Consider the following 17,104-nt stretch of genomic DNA (forward strand, 5'->3'; position numbering starts at 1 on the left):
AACGTAAAAATGACGAGGACTCTGAGGACCCATCCGTGGAACAGGCAAAGAAACAGAGGGACGGCGACGTAACACGGGAAGGGAATGCAGAATTTATGGACAAAGAAACGGAAAGTGAGCAGGATGATGCTGGCGCTGACGGGGACCAAGAAGGTGGCTGGAGAGCCTTCCACAGGAAAAAAAGAAAGTTTGCACCGAAGATTCCTGATGATCCCAGGGACACAGCCCAACAAAAAAGGGAACAATGATGACAAGCAACGCCGCGAAAATAGTCGTCTTCTTTTTCCTCATGCCTTGGATTACTTTTGGCACACTAAACTGCTGTAGCTTGGTGGCCCGGGAAAGAAGATTATGGCTGTTGGAAGTAGCATTGGAAGAAAACATCGACGTGCTTTGTGTACAGGAGACAAAGATAACAAAAACAGAACAAGAAGAAGAGCTGAGGAGATTTTTCAAACCACACTATCAGTTTTTTCATGCGAAAGCTATTGGAAACAGTGCAGGCACGGGAATCTTTATCAGACGTAAGCCACATATTCGGGTAATTCCAGATATCGGCGAAGATTCGTCGGGACGACTCTGTTTTGTTGATTGTGTTGTTGGCCAGGAGCTTATCAGAGTGCTAGCAGTTTATGCGCCAAATGTGGCGTCCGACCGGAGGGCTTCCTTCGAAGGGATGAGGGAAGTCCTGGACATACCGGGAAAGACCTTCCTTGCGGGAGACTTTAATTGCGTGTTAGAGGCCAATGACTGCAGTTATCCATTTCGATGTGACACCAGCGTGAAGCAACTCAGAAGTCTAGTTAACGAACTGGATCTGGTGGACGTCGGTTCAGCTGTCAAAAATAAAGAATGTCGGTTCACTCACTGGCAAAGAACCTCTCATGCACGGCTCGACCGGATATATGTACCGGGGGAAATATCGCTATCTGGTGGAAGTTACAAGATAAAGCCAGTTGCTTATTCAGATCACGCATTGGTCATTGCAACAATGAACATTGGATCTCCAAGAACACGGAAGCAACGAAAAGCCCTTCCCTGGAAAATGAACGAAAGCATACTAGAAGAGGGAGATTTTATAGAAAAGTTCCGTGTCGTGGCATCCAAATACTGGACCAAGAATAACCCGGACGCATGTTCATGGGAAAGATTTAAACAGCTAAGTCCGTATTCACCAACTTACTTAAACTATTGGTGTAGTGACGTCGGGTTTAAATCAATCACGTGAGACTTTCGTTCGCCAATCCTGGATCACCACCCCATGCTCTACCACCTGCTGCTGTGAAGCCTATGGCGGCGCACATAGCGAGCTTCCTGCACAGCGCATGCGTATTTCACCAGAGTCTGCCAGAAGCGATGGTAGCCGGTAGGCCTAATCCCCGGTTCACGAAGAATTTTTCATCAAATCTTGGGTAAGTTTCGATTAATATAGTTACTAGAAGCGCCCAGGAGACAGATTTGATCACAATGGGACGAATATTTGCCTCAAATGTTCCATTTCGATCATCCACCCAAGCTACTTAAACTGGTGGTTTAAGCCCCATGCATTTGAATGGGACGTATTTTAAACTAGGGGAGGGGCTAGTTTAACATCGGTCTAAGTATACGTTGCAACTACTGTGGACGTGTGTGTTGAAAAAACTATCGTAGATTGGTTGCGGTAGGTGATGTTGCACTAATTCGAAGTTAACTGGTAAAAATTAAGCAGAATCGTTTTAAATGCACGGTTAGTAAACAAAAACGGCGTAACGCTTGACCGGGGGTACGAAATGCTGCTGTTGTTTTTAGAAGGCGCTATTGCGAACTTTTGCATGACAAACGTAAAAAGCACCGTCAAAGTGTGGTCAAAGACAGTGACATCGACATGTGCCACTGGACAAAATCCATATACCAATCCAAGGGACCGAGAGAGCGTGCGGATGGCCGAACGTCAATGTGCACCTTCAAAAACAAAGCATAAGTAGTGCTGGCGCTTATTATGAGCGTCATATCCTGTGATACACACTGTAAGCACCCCTGTCATTGTACAGTAAGAGCAATAACGTGCTAAATGTTTGTTGCGAGCCCCGATGGAGAAATTGAGGGCGTTATCCACTGGCATGCTTATCAACCATCCCATTATCTATAATCTCTTCGCAGCGTGTCTAATCTCCAGAGACTGATCACTGATAGGACTGATCATAAAGTACATTAGCGTCTTGCGGCTGTTGTGTGGGTACTATAAAGGCATGGAGATATTGCATGTTGTTGCACTACACTGAACACGAAATCTGAGCAGATTTTACGTTCCCCGATTATGAAAATACCGGAGCAAAAGCTAAGGAGGTCCCCATTTCCCCTGGATTCACATGCAAGCATAGATGAAACTGAAATGTGTGTTTTACTTATTTCAGCATGCCACAGCAGAACAGACCAATAAAAATATGTTATTCAGGTATCGTGTTGCCACTGCTACATTAGAAAACATTCAAAGGGACAGCTGCTTACTTCTATATTGATTTATCATTTGGTAACAGCAGATGTGCTTTTGTAGGGCTGCTTCTGCAAAAGACACTACACAGCAATGTGCTAAAGGAGGCTGCAAACCTTTTGGAAGCGTCATTACTATTGCAGGTACATAACCATGACCAATCACTGACAGCTTTTCTGCATTGTATAAGCACATATATTCTGGAGATCCTCTCTTGAAAATTTCTGCTATGGACTCATTCATCACAACAACTTTGTATTCGTGAGCTTTTTGTTTATATTCCGACAATAAAGGCTATTATGTAGTTCCACAAGGATGACTTTTTTCATAGAAGCGTGCACTCTGCATATCCTGCTCAATTAGTTGTCAAGGTCACATGAGAACATAAGTGAGCAATGGCGCACAAGGAAAAAAAAATCCTTGCTACATTCCACATGCTGACTCCACCAATATATCTGAGGTGTCGTACTGCAGTACGTTTGAATTGTACAGGAATAAAGGGCAATGTGTACAGAAACTTTGAAGCTCTCTTGCTCCCATTGAACTACACTTAAAGTTGAAAATTAGATCAACTGCAATTACTGCATATAGCACCTTCCAGATGAATATAACAAAACATAGGCTACAGACTCATCAATAGATAGTATTGACAATTATAATAGGAGTCAGCTGGTTCATGCAACATCAAAATGGAAATGTCGTTCCTCCATACTGCAGCATGAGCGCATGGATAAATTGTACATGGCCACATGACAGTTGTCAACTACTTAAAAGAAAGCTAGCTTGCGTTGACATGGGTACAGATTTGTCCAGCCACTGCAGCCGTTTATATCCACACTGAGCAGACGAGCACATGGAAGAACATGCACCCATGTTAACAGTAGCTATCGTTCTTTTACGTTACTGACAGCTGCCATATGGCCGCATAGTTTATTTCTGTGCTCATGTGTTCAGTGTGGATATAGACGACAGTAGTAAAGCAGGGTAAACAAGCACCCATGTTACACTAGCTCTCCTCCTTTTACGTCGTTGATAGCTGTCATATGGCCACAGAGTTTATCCATGTGCTCATCTGTTCAGTGTGAATACAGCGCTAAACAAAAAATTGTGTCCCTTTTGTGTCTCCTGAAGCTCAAGGCTTTTCTTTCAAGCAAAAATGTACGCATGCTGTTCTGCATCATTTTATGAGCAGGACTGTCAAAATTACTCGACGCACTGCAGCTCTGCACTGCTGTGCGCTCTTTTTGTGTAGCCTCATAACCTGTACAGGTAAATCTTAAACGTGAACATGTTTGACACAAGTGTGCCTGGTTGGGTAGAAACTGAACAGGATCAACGTGGCTCCAACCAAAGTTAGCCCTGTTAGTTCGGCACCCCTGAAGAAGGAGCCGGTTCGGCTCCGAAACGTCGGGACCCCTCTTTCGAGCTAACTTTGGTTGGAGCCACGTTGATCCTGTTGAGGTAAATCTTAAGAATCGAAAAACACATCCCTATGGAATCATGCCACATGATTTATCATATGCACCTGCATCCACATTGCAATCATGCTTCTATTCATCGCAAATGCCGCAATACCTCTAATTGTAATAGGAAAATTTATTGACAGTAACAACACACAACATACAACACACCCGAAACACTACCCTCTAATTTGGCTGTGTTGTGCATGTCTTCAACGTGTTTTGAATAGCTGAGTTACAAAATAGTGAACCAAACCAATATCCTGCTAATATGCCCATAGGTGTAGTACATCACTTTACCTTCAATTATGTTACAACTTGTTCTCCTTGCACCAGCTCAGGTGCATGCTAAGTGTCCACGGTTTTTGCTGTATGACATGTCCTGTACATTGGTACTCTCATTTCACACCAGCTCTCCTCTTCCTTGACTCGCACTCCACCCATAAATGTACAGCAGTGAGTGGAGAATAAACAGAATATGGGCATACTACGGTCACAAAGTTCTGGTGTAACTAAGAATGTGTCATCAGCATCATGACAAATGATTCTAACATCTATGGATCTGTCATTCGAAAAAGTGCTTGAATGCTGTTGCAATACAAGATACCACGTACATACATTTACTGTTGGAAAGCCTTCCCATCATCACCAGGAGAATATGTGGCGTCTCGTGCACACTGCTTTCACTGCATGGCTGGCACCAAATGCCTGTGACGTATGATTGTATATGTGTCAAACCTGATTATTTATTTTGTTTCAGGTAAGCCGTTCTTCAATGCCATATGTGAAGAAAATAATTGCTATACAAATTTATTGCTATTCAAATATGTGACTGGCATTAGCTTAGGCACACCATGTCATGCCCCACAAAAAACATGTCTGTGTAAGAGCTAGCTTCACCATAGGTTCAGAAATCTTGTGGTTGTGTGTGTGGAATTTTTCATTTCTTTTTAATGGGAAATTCACACTACTACTGTTTCTTTTTAGAACCCCCCCCTCCCCCCACATTTTCTATGGCACTCTTAGGGGTGCTAAAGTTCAGTAAAGCGGACCGAAGTAGTTACATGCTCTTCTTGTGTGCCAACGTAATGCGCATGGCCAGAATCTGTGAAACTGTTGCTTTGGGTGCTGGTATCTTGCAAACCATCTCCCATATGACATTTATTGATTACCAGAAGTTGCATGAAGACTCTGCATGTTCACCACTCATTACTGAAGTTAGGTGGTTAGTCATGCAGAGGCATCTACATTATTTTACCACGAATTCAGCATTGTGTCCCAGGCTTTGTCCTTGATGATACAGTACACCATGCTCACTACATTAAACTGTTCAGTTGCATAGATTTGTGCTGACACAACTGGATCAATATGTCGGCTTCTGCAAAGTGACAACTACCAATGTGGCTAAAAAAATAACTGAAATTGCAGAAGAAAGATATACAATCATGTAAATTTTAATAAAAGTAATACAGCACATTGTAGCTAAGATGCACATGATTGCAAGTTGCATCCTTTTCTTTGTATAAGCTTATTTGCATTGCGTCCAATTTTCCACTGCAGACTTCCCCTTACGGTATGATACAGATCAATATAGAAAGCGAGCAGACAATAATCAGTGCTGCTGTTTGCTGTAGCACTGAGATTTTATGCTAGAATGAGCATCTCTAGGTGTGCCTTGCTGTAGTATTCCACTGTGTTGTTTCTCAAGAAATAGCACAATCTCTCAGTACAAAGGTGCACAGTCAAACTGCATAACCACACAGTGCAGAAATGCAGCCTGTGCAATAATTTTTCATAGCTTTATCATCTGTGTAAACGAAAATTAGTCGAAGCAGGCCATAAATACGGATGATACAAACATGTAAGCCTCAAACGCCCAGTTGCTGAGTTGCTTGAATCATCGTCTGTATTTCAGGATGTCTGCAATCCAGTAAAGCATGAAAAACTGGGAATAGTCTGAGAACTATTGCATGACTGGAAAACTAGAAAAAATGTCAAGAAAGCGGTGAAGAGCTGCTGAAGTAAAAATTCCCTAAATAAGTTTACACAATTGTACAATGGTGATTATCTTTCTCATGGCATCACACAGGCCTCTTATGTCATTTCACAGTAAAAGTTGAGTGATCTGTGTAAGAGTGAAGTGATAACTGTAACTGCAACGCTATGCAAATTCTTTCGTAAATTAAAAAAAAAGCCTGAATAAGGAGTGATTTCAAAGATCGTAGTAAATGATGCAGTCGTCGTCCTTCTGTCCACACCTCTTTGCTGTGGAATGAATTCGTACCAACTACCCTGCCTTCATACGCTTGTTTAGTGCAAGATGTAATGTTGGCAGCCGTATTATAGCATGGCATGAGCTGTGGGGAGTTTTTAGGCATTAGTGGTGGTGATGGTTTGGCATGTAATGGTGCGATGATAATGCCAGTGAAATTGCTTACAATGCCAGTATGGAGTCGAGAGAGAAGTTTGTAAAGAATGAGCATGGAAAAATAGATAAGTCCCCAACCAGGTGTGTAAAAGTGTTTCCTGAATAATATATGGCTTTGAACAAATAAGCTCAACACAATTATTGAACAAAATGGCAGCACAGGCTTGTTTGTGGCTGATGTTGCAGCTGTTGTTGTGTGTGTTTTCTTTGGTCATTTCCTGTTTGCTCCATCCTTGAAACACCACTATTGAAACTGGTATAAGATATCCTTCTTTACGAGGTATTTGGTTCATTTTAACATCTGTATTTTGTGTACACGGTCTCAATAAACTACAAATTCTGAGTGGCTCGGATGCAGTGTAATGGCATTAAAGTGTGGCCGTTTATTTTAGCAATTATTACGTCTGTGATGTCAAGTGCATCATAGCAGATGACAAGTAAGGACAAATATATACATTAGGTATGTTCCCATTGTGTGAAATTTCGTCAGAGCAAGAGACAGTCGCAACGTAATGATGTATCTTTGTTGGCTGAACACAACAATCAATTTAGTGCTTAATGATTTGTACAATAATCTTATATGCCGAAATGCAGAAATAAAGGAGGTCAGAGGTAAGCACAGCACCACACTAACAGGGGGTCACGACACTGGCAACTTCCATGCTCACAAGCAGGGACGCCCTGGGTAACTGACGAAAACAGCGCTAAACAAACAAAGAAAACACACACACACACACGACGAGGACGTAAACAAGGCAGCACCATGAGTACGTTTTCCGTAGGAGTCACACTCGAAAGACACACAGCCAGCAAAGAGATGGTCTAACGCGTTGCAGATTTGTGACACGTTGAAAGTACCGCGTCGAGTTATGCGTATGGGAGTCACCTGCAGGATAAGGTCACCCTTGCATCAGTGTTCTTTCTGTTTACATAGCCTACAGTGATCAAGCACTTGTACACACGTTGCTAACATGATATCAGGCTCGAAAGCGTATAAAAGACTCTGCTGGAATGCCCCATCAATCGAGAGGCTATCTTGATCGTTGCAGTTCACCACACAGGCCGCACAACAGACGATAAAAAAGCGATGGTCGATGCGGATGGCGTTATTATACGCATCCACAATCGAAGACCGAACACCGACAAAACCACAACGATACCTACTGCTGCCTTTCAAATAACATGGCAAACGCTCTCTTTTTAGCGACCATATCAACTTATCAAGAGCTTGTCATTCACAAATCCAGAGGTAGGCATAACGCATAACCGACGATTACCGACACCCCGATCCGCAACCACCTGCAGCAGCGCCAGCGCCGCCTGAACTTTTCTTCCGTTAACATCCTAATCAAAAAAACAAACGGGAGCCTTCCTCTTCACAATCCTGTCGTCTGCTACGTTCTCCCTGCCCTCAACCATCTCGTGCCAATGTCAATAGTGCGCATGCGTTGTGGTCACCCTTTGGTCAACCGCTCTGCATAGCCGGAGAGATCACGTGATCGATTTAAACCCGACGTCACTAAACCAATGGTTCAAGTCGGCTGGTGAATACGGACTCTAGTGAAGAAGGAGGCAGTCGCTTATACACAAGAGGCATCAGAGAAAAGGAAGCGTGAATGCAACGTGCTAAAGAATACACTTTTAATTCTGATTGAAGCAGAGGAAAATGACAGAGGCAGGCATCTAGATGACATCCGTGAGTGCAGAGACAGACTCCGAGAGTGGTACAGGAACAAATACAGAGGGGCACTTATTCGAAGCAGAGTGAATGCAATTGAAAGGGACAAAGAACCATCGAAAGTGTTTCAACGGCTCGAACGGGAAAAGAGAAACAGCAATATAATTGCCAGCCTCAAAGTAAACGACAAAGTCGTGCACGAGCAAGACCAGATTGAGGGGGCTTTCCTGGATATGTACAATGACCTTCTAGGAAAGAAGCATTCATCAGAGAGCATACAACAGGGCATCAACAGGATAAACATTCAAGAAGTAGGTGAACAAACGAGAGAGAACGAGAACAGTCCTATCACGACAGCTGAGATAGAAAAACAGATAAGAACGATGTCTAGAAACAAATCCCCGGGCCCGGACGGCATAGGCGCAGCCTTCTACAAGAAGTTCGCGACAGAGATCAGCCCAATTCTGCAACTTGTCTATAAAGATATCGAGAAGAGCGGTTTATTGCCAACGTCCATGAGAAGAGCCTTCACAGTACTTATTCCGAAAAAAGGCGCTACAAGTTCAGACATACCAGATGTTGGGCAGTACAGACCCATTTCATTGTTGTGCACAGATTATAAAATCCTAGGGAAAATACTCGCAAGCCGCCTAAGCCGCAGTCTGCAGGAAATAATTGGGGAACACCAAGGATATGGTATTAAAGGAAGGAAAATATCATCGCTATTGCACATCATGCGAAACACGATCGAAGCTGCGGAAGTCTTTGGTCTTCCACTCGCGATTCTTCAACTCGATCTAAGCAAAGCGTTTGATCGGGTGAGTCACCCGTACTTGTTCAGTGTGCTAAAAAGATGCAAGATTGGAGATTACCTATATAGATGGACGAGAATATGCTACAGAGACATCAGTACACAACTAGTGATAAATGGAATGTTGACTGACTGCATTAAAGTTGAATCCTCAACAACAACAAATAAGTTAATGACAATGAATTGGGAAATTCGCCACTTGAGGTGCGGCCCACTACCCCAAGGCACAATGGGGCAGGATGTGATGTGTCCTGATGATGAGGTGATGAATGATGCTAAATAGGGATAGTCAGTGGAGTCAGTATGACATCAGAACTGTAGGCAAAACCACAGCACACAAAAATACTACACACACAGCACACAGGTACGCAGGCAGATCGTAGGGTAGACAGGAGACCAGTGTCCCGCAGAAAAATCTTGAAATACTCAAGAACTTGACGATGGTCAGTCTGGTTAGACCCAGGGCCGAGAATGGTTGCCAATATGAGTGGTGCGGACGTGATCGACTGCAGGCGACACTGTAGAGCTGCTCTTTGGGAGGTGTATAGATGGCAGTCGAGGAGCACATGCTTGGTGTCCGCCAAAACAGCACAACAAGAGCAGAGCATCGACTCAGAGCGGCCGATCAGATGCTTGAAATGGGGGGTGAATGCAACCCCAAGACGAAGCCTGTGTATCAGCGACGCAAAATGGCGAGGCACACGAGAAGGCATGGTGAAGCCAAAGTCAGGGTCCACTTCACGCATCAGAACTCTTGATGGAACGTCTCGAGACCATTGCGCATGTGCGAGAGGCCTCACCACATCATTTAGGAAGGTTCGCCTGTCGCCTTTGGGGAGGGTAATCCGCACGCTTGATCGGGAATGATACGCAGCTGCTGCAGCCTCGTCAGCCTCTTCATTGCCGCGGATGCCGCAGTGGGCAGGAACCCACTGGAAGTAGATAGAGTGCCCGCTGATCTCAAGACGGCTTAGTTCCTCCATTATGTCCACCACCACAGGCGCAAGTGATCCACGAATGCCCATGTTCGCTATACACTGGAGAGCTGCCTTGGAGTCGCAGTATATCACCCAGCTGCTGATAGCGGCTGATGCAATGTGCTTGAGGAAGAACAAAATGGCATGCAACTCTGCAGACGTAGATGAGGTGCGGTGCGAGAGACGGTATGCGTGGCACGACGACATAGTCGGGATTGTAAAGGCCGCAGTGGAGCCGTGTAAGTTGGTCGACCCATCTGTGAATACTGCAGTGTGCGAAGGATAACGGCACTGCATCATGTCTAACGCAAGTTGTTTCAACACGGGTGCTGCAACGTGATCCCTCTTGCTCTTGAGCCCAGGAATGGTATTGGAGATCGAAGGTATCGAAAAGACCCACGGAGGGGACCTGGGGACGACTGCGCTTCCAACAAAAGCCGGTAGCAAGGGCTTTACAGCAGCGATGCAGTGAGAAATGTTGCTCTGCCTCCGCCTGTTGAGCTTCGAAACCAAGGGGTGACGACGGTGTTCCGCGACGAGACGTAGATAATGGCGCACAGTTTCTCTGAGACGTAAGACCTCTACTGGCAGCTCGCGGGCCTCTGCCACCACCATGCGCGTTTCAGCGGCGCGGGGTACACCGAGGCAGATCCTCAAGCTTCTGGCCAACATACACCGAAGTCTCTGTTCAGATGTTCTTGAGATGCCATGTAAGACCGGGAGGCTGTAGAGAATGGTTCCCCGAACCAATGCCCCATGAATCGATAGGAGCGCTTCCTGATCAATCCCCCATGCAGCGCCAGCGAAGTGAGAAATCACATTGGTCCAGCGTTGAACTTTCGCTTCCAGGTACCTGATATGGGCGCTCCACGAGAGATTGGCATCCAAGATAACACCCAGGAATTTGTGGCACTTCACTTGGCTGAGTGTATTATTGCCTAGCGAAAGAGGGAAGGCGCGCATGCGTTTCCGCGTGAACGGGAGCACAACTGTCTTCTCAGCCGAGATGTCCATGCCAGCCTTGGTGAAGTAACCCAGTAAACCACCGATGTCCCAAGGACGTCTACATGATGTTACCCTCAGGACGATGAAGACATCCTGAGGACATCCTGAAACATAATTTTGACATACTTGGGACGTACTCAGAACTGCCAAAATAACATCCGCGCACGTCCCAAGGAAGTCCATGGTACGTCAATGACGACCTTTTACGGACCTCTAGTGGACCTTTTTCCCGTGCCTTAGCCAGGCTTACTGGCGTTCTCTGAACATTACATCAACACCGCACAGCATTGCGTATGAGTGGCTCAAACAAGCAACATTAGATCAAACACTTTATTTCGTATGAAACTGAGCGTCATAGCATCGTATTACCTCACCAGGTATTATATCACAGCGTAACATGACCAGCCTTTTTTTCGCATTATTATTGAGAACTTACATGTCTTTGAAAACATGATGACCATGAACACACACAGCATCGGTCCACAAAGGGAAAAACTCAAAGGTATATGCCCGCAATGTCCGAAGTGCGACGCTGAAACATATGTTGAAGCACTGGCATAACCGACGACCATGCTGCACTGTGTTTCGTACAACTGGAGATTTGCAATGTGTCCAGCTTGCCTTTCGTGCGCAAAAATTAAAGCTATCCAACTTCGGCTATATTCACCCGCCACGGACTCCCTTCCCTGCCGCGTCATGTGAGCTTAACCTGCAAGAAATGTAGTTTCAAAAACACTGCTACAGCAAAATGTCACTGTGAAGTACGCATCGACGTATACGCATACCTTTAGACACATCGCCTATGGTTGCAGTCTGCAGTAGCCTAGCATTCTGCCTATCAACAGCCCTACTGCCTGCGAAGACGGGAAACGCATGGATAACCACGTAGTAGGAACGTGAATGCCTCGCACATTCACTACGTACCTTCAAAACGGGTAAATCTTGAAAATGACGCGGGCGACGCCACTTGGAGATCCATAATTCACATTCATCCGCTACGACGTTTCCACACATCTGTAAAAGAGTCAACAAGGTGCGACACATTGTACTTCTCTGCAAATTCTTTATTAAAATCACTCAGCATTTTTTACATACAGTGGTACAGCCGTAAAACCTTGTGCTGCCGTGGAGCACATGACGAAGTTGCACGGGTGAAGCGTATGTCCAATCTGCTTCGCAGTAAACACAAGTCACTGAAGAGCTCTGAAACGCACTTTAGCGTAACTTACCTGATGTCTTTCAACATTTCTGTGACCTTCCCACGTCGTGAGTGTGCTGTCCCAACCGCGTTGTTCACCGCAATGAATACGTCGAAAGTATCTGAAATTCATAGATTAGACATTAGTGACGGGGCCACCGACGATGTTGCATCTTCACCTTGAAAAGTGCTGGTAGGGTCACGAGTACACTTAGCTGAAAGATAAAGCATAGAGTAATAGGAATCAAAAGGGTAATAATCACACTGCTAGCATAAAGTAATAGAACCCACACGCTAGGAATGATACCAAACAAAAGTTGCACGAATCGTATACAAACATAGAACTAACCTTTAATCAAAGAAATCGCAAGGCTTCTGGACCTATCTTCCAGGGTGCACACATAAAAGCACCCCCAGGCAACACTAGTAGGGCATAAAAACACATTCACAGCAGTCCAGGGCACCAGAGCAACGACGGAACGCGAGACAACGGGAGCCAGAAAAAGGCGTGCGAACGCAACGAAGCTTGCAAGCGAAATGGACGCCGCCCGCAGCGCAGAAACGGCAGGAAGGCCACTTGCCCGCCAGGCCATGGCCCAGGCGCTCCTCGGAATATAGCAAGGGAACGGAAAGTCGCGCGAAGACGGGACCAACGCTATCGGAAAGAGGACGTTTACCTCTTCAAAAACACATCTCAATCACCTTCCTACGCCAGCAAGAACCCGATATCGAAAAAAAATGCCCCAGGCCATGTATCAGAGAACCGCCGTTGCCACGGTGTTCTAACTCGAGAACCGAGAGGGATAGAAAGATGCGGCAAGTTTCTACGCGTTGCCCATGTCGAGTGCGTGTGCCCATTAAAAGGAAGTCGGATCCGCCGTGGGCTTCGAGCCTGAAGACAGGGACAAAAATCGGTGAACGGGGGTCGGTGTCAGGAATTTCGAGAATGACGTCTTAACCACTGGAAATCGACGGCTGGTCTCAATCGGAAAGTTGTAGAGCAGGGAACAGAGCACGCGCACACCAAATTTCGACTAAATCGGACATTGGGTAATCGACTTACGACACCGAAAAGTGGGAAGCGTTTCAGGGTGGCTCTAGCCAGCCTCGCAGCTCGTCATGCTCTTAAGTCGATATCGGGAGAACGGAACATCGCGCGCCTGCGGGACAAACGCTGTTGGAAAGAGTACATTGAGACCTTCATAACGAAGGCAAACATGACCATATGGCAGCAACGGGAAGGCTTTTTTTTGGGGGGGGCGGGGAAGCCGCTGGTCCCATGTATTGGGAGGATTGTGAACGCGGAATCCTCTAACTCGAGAACTGCTAAATTTAGAGAGACGCGGTGAACTTTATCACGTGCTCCGTGTCGAGAACAGTGGGTTCTCCAAGTATGAACCCTGTTCGAGGCGAACTTCTTTCCAAGAAGGGCACTGAAGTTCGGAAAAACGAATTTTACTAACGCGTCTCCGCCTACGAGTTCGAAACCACTACAGATCAGTTCCTGTGTGATTTGCGCGATCACACAGCTATTCCAGGCCCGTTCGGACCTGAATTTTGGTCTCGATCCGACAATCCGGGCGGGATTTACAAGACTTTGAAGGTGTCAGAAGCACCGGCGGTTGCCTAGAATTTTCAAATATCTGGACAACCGCCAGGATTTCTCACAAGCCGCAAGGTGCACGCGTAGGGGGATGGAAGGGAAATTCGTCACAAGGAAACAGCATCCCGATATTGCCGCTGCAGGCCAAGATATTGGACACGGGAACCCATCGCGAAACACCGCGATGTCACTCTGATGGGGTTAAACCATCACTGGATGGCTAAAAGACGCCGCGGTATCAACCGCCACCTCAAGTGGCATGTGCAGTGCTCAGTTGGAATCTCTATGCATATCTGATCTATTCTGACCGATGATGTCACTACGGTGCCGGAGGGGACCTGGGCACATTCTTCTTATTTGTCCATGCTACCAACCTTCCCTAACCGCGCTCTCTCAGATCCTTAGTCATTTGGAATTTCACCCTTTCTATCTCTATGAAAATTGCTTGGCCCCTGGTGAAATCCAGCCCATCAACACTCTGTGATGAGAGCTTTTTTGGTCTTTTTAGACACGTCAGGACTTAGATCCTTATGGTGAAGGGGCACATTTCATCGCCTTTTATGCCAGCGGGCTCGGGTATCCACTCTAGCGACGAAACTCCTCATTATTAACCTTAGAAATAAAGTTGTTGTTTTATTGATACTCTAGGCCAATTCCTTCAATTGGTTTCGCATTCTTTGAACTGGTGCAGTGTGTACAAAACATGTTGGATTACATTAAATCAAGTGGAAATCAGCGTTTAGCATTTATACCCATTAAGCCAATTCATTGAATTGCTTCTTTATCCCGTGGGTGCGGTCTTCGCCACACAACATAGTGGAACATGATGTCGCGAAGGTATAGCTTCTCTTCAAAAACCCTGATTGTGTCAGTGAGGAACTTGTACCTGACGGCTACATAATGAACAAATTGATTGTCTGATTTGTCTTTGGATCTCGTTGGAATTGTGGCGACAATTCAATGATGTTATGTCTTCTCGTTCCTGCAGGGAAGCACATCTGGAGATGTAGTTGTGTGTGTTCCGTTGTACATGGAGATATTGCAAGAGATATCAAGGTCTTCTCGGCCTTCCCAACTACCTTTATTAGCACTACAGTAAAAGGAAACAGAAGCTAGATACTGTGGTACATCTGCTAAGCTCGGACCATGTCGGGAGTTTCTTTGTAAATTCAGATGAATAATTTTTGTGTGTTGCCACTTCGGTAACACGGATAAAAATTAGTGTCACTGTTTTAGTTTCTTGCTGCACGCTGTTGAACGTTATCATAAGGATACAAAAATATAATGAGCATCGAAAGCATGTTTGTATTCTACTTCTAAATCAACATCCGATCGGGACGCCATTTCGAAGTCCCAGTGATATCATTAAAATATATCCTGGCTAGACAACGCTAGGACGTTTCGAATGACGTCTTATTTACATCATTGGGACATTTCTCGCGGATCAGGACTTCGGGATCTTTTCAGGACGTCCGTGGGACATCGATGGTTTACTGGGAATGCTGAACAGCATCCAACGAGTGTTGAAGGCGGCGTTGAATCGCTGGCCTTGATTTACCTGTGGTCCAAACGCACACATCGTCTGCGTATACAGAGAGCTGAACTTTGCGATGAACGCAACGCTTGATATCCGCCATAACCAAATTGAAGAGGATGGGGCTTAATACACTTCCTTGAGGAACGCCTTGGGTCAAAACTGTTTTTTGCGTGTCCCCATCCCGAGTGCGGACGAAAATGGTTCTGTTGGACAAGAAGCCACCCAGCCACCCAGACAAAAAGCCTGTGAGACACTCTAGCCCGTAGGAGGGTGTGCAATACATAAGTGTGACTGACCGTATCATAGGCACGTTTGACATCAAGGAAAACAGCCTCGACAATCCTCTTGCAGCTCTTGGCGACTTCAACAGCAGTCACAAGGTCCATAAGGGAGTCAACTGAGCTACGGTGCCGACGGAAGCCCGCCATCTCAACAGGGAAAACGTGATTCCTTTCCAACCATCATTCCAGCCTGTGTAGAACCATCCGCTCCATCACCTTACCGACACAACTGGTAAGGCTAACTGGACGGAAAGAGGACAGGTGCGACGGATGCTTGCCAGGCTTCAGCAATGGGACCATCATGGCTTCCTTCCAGCTTGCGGGTACCTGGCCAGATCTCCATGAGCTGTTGCATATAAACAGCAAAGCTCGAAGGCCCCCAGCGCCAAGATTTCGAAGAGCTGGATAGGTGATCCCGTCTACACCAGGAGACGATTTGGGTCGGGAAAAACGAAGGGCAGTTTTAAGCTCTGGCAGAGAAAAATCCGCATCCAGCTGTGCGTTCGACGGGAGCGTTATACGATCAAGATCCTCGCGAAGTTCAACCATGTAGGTATGAAACGTTGCAGTTCCCGCAGCTTCCGCAGCCGCCGCCACAGTTCCGCAGCAGTCCAGAGCTACGTCGACCTCAGACTTGTTGAGGATCAGAGCAAGTGACCCCAGTGGATTGGTGCGTGGAAGGCCATCGCGCAGGCTACGCGCAACTTGCCAAATTCTGGCGGGTCTGCTGAAGGGCGACAGCGTCTCACAAAACCGGCGCCAACGCTGTCGATCAAGGGCTCTCAACCTGTGTTGCACAGCTCTAAGTGAATGACGCGCTGCGACAATATCGGAAAGTAAACCTGTGCGTCGAGCTCTTCGCTCAGCTCTTCTACGGCAAGCACGTAGCTGTTCCACCTGGGGACTAGAGCCCGTATGTCCTGCTGCAACAGGTACGTGTCTGGAGGACTCACGAAGAGAAGTTGTCAACACCTCCGAGAAGTGGTCTGCGGTCATCTCCCGCTGTGATGACACCTCACATCGCTCCCGGAACACCTTCCAGTTAACCAGACGAACGGACCTATTGCCACGTTGTATGGTGCATCCACGGATCGCTATGTATATCGGAAGGTGGTCACTTCCTCTCCCGTCACAATCCGTAGACCATGACGCCTTTCTGAAGACATCTTTCGAGCAGATAGAGAAATCGAGAACATCCGTGGTGAAGTCCCTACGCATAAATGTGGAGGAGCCATCGTTCAGCAAGCACACATCGAGTTCGTCAATGACGTCGCTCCATATTCTCCCTTTGGCGTCCGTTTTCCGACTTCCCCAGTTGAATCCTCAGTGAGACAAGGCTGCCCGCTATCCCCGGTGCTATTCGCGCTCTATCTCGAGCCTTTGTGCAGGAGCATAGTCCAAGATGAACGCATACAAGGCTTTAAGCTGGCGGACATAGCAGTTAAGATGATGGCGTATGCGGACGACGTAGCTCTACTGGCTTCATCTCGCAAAGACCTCAGTATGATGATGAAGCATGGAACGGACTTCGTAAAGGTGTCGGGAGCGCAGCTCAATTTAAACAAGTCGTCAGGGGCATGGCTAGGTTGTTGGTAGGAGAGGCCAACCAAGTACTTGGAAACAGACTGGACTGAAAGTCTGAAGCGCTATCTAGGA

At 46.3% G+C, this 17,104-nt stretch overlaps 1 long non-coding RNA gene across 1 annotated transcript; it reads right to left on the reverse strand.

Moving 5' to 3' along the window:
• Positions 1–11,805: 11,805 nt before the first annotated feature.
• LOC135373540 (uncharacterized) lies at positions 11,806–12,258 on the reverse strand. Its single transcript, XR_010416500.1, has 3 exons — positions 12,207–12,258; positions 12,059–12,149; positions 11,806–11,843 (listed from the first exon to the last, which is right to left on the reverse strand). It is a non-coding gene; the product is annotated as an uncharacterized LOC135373540 (long non-coding RNA).
• Positions 12,259–17,104: the final 4,846 nt, after the last annotated feature.

This window comes from Ornithodoros turicata, chromosome 1 (assembly GCF_037126465.1).
Source record: "Ornithodoros turicata isolate Travis chromosome 1, ASM3712646v1, whole genome shotgun sequence".
NCBI classification, from domain to species: domain Eukaryota; kingdom Metazoa; phylum Arthropoda; class Arachnida; order Ixodida; family Argasidae; genus Ornithodoros; species Ornithodoros turicata.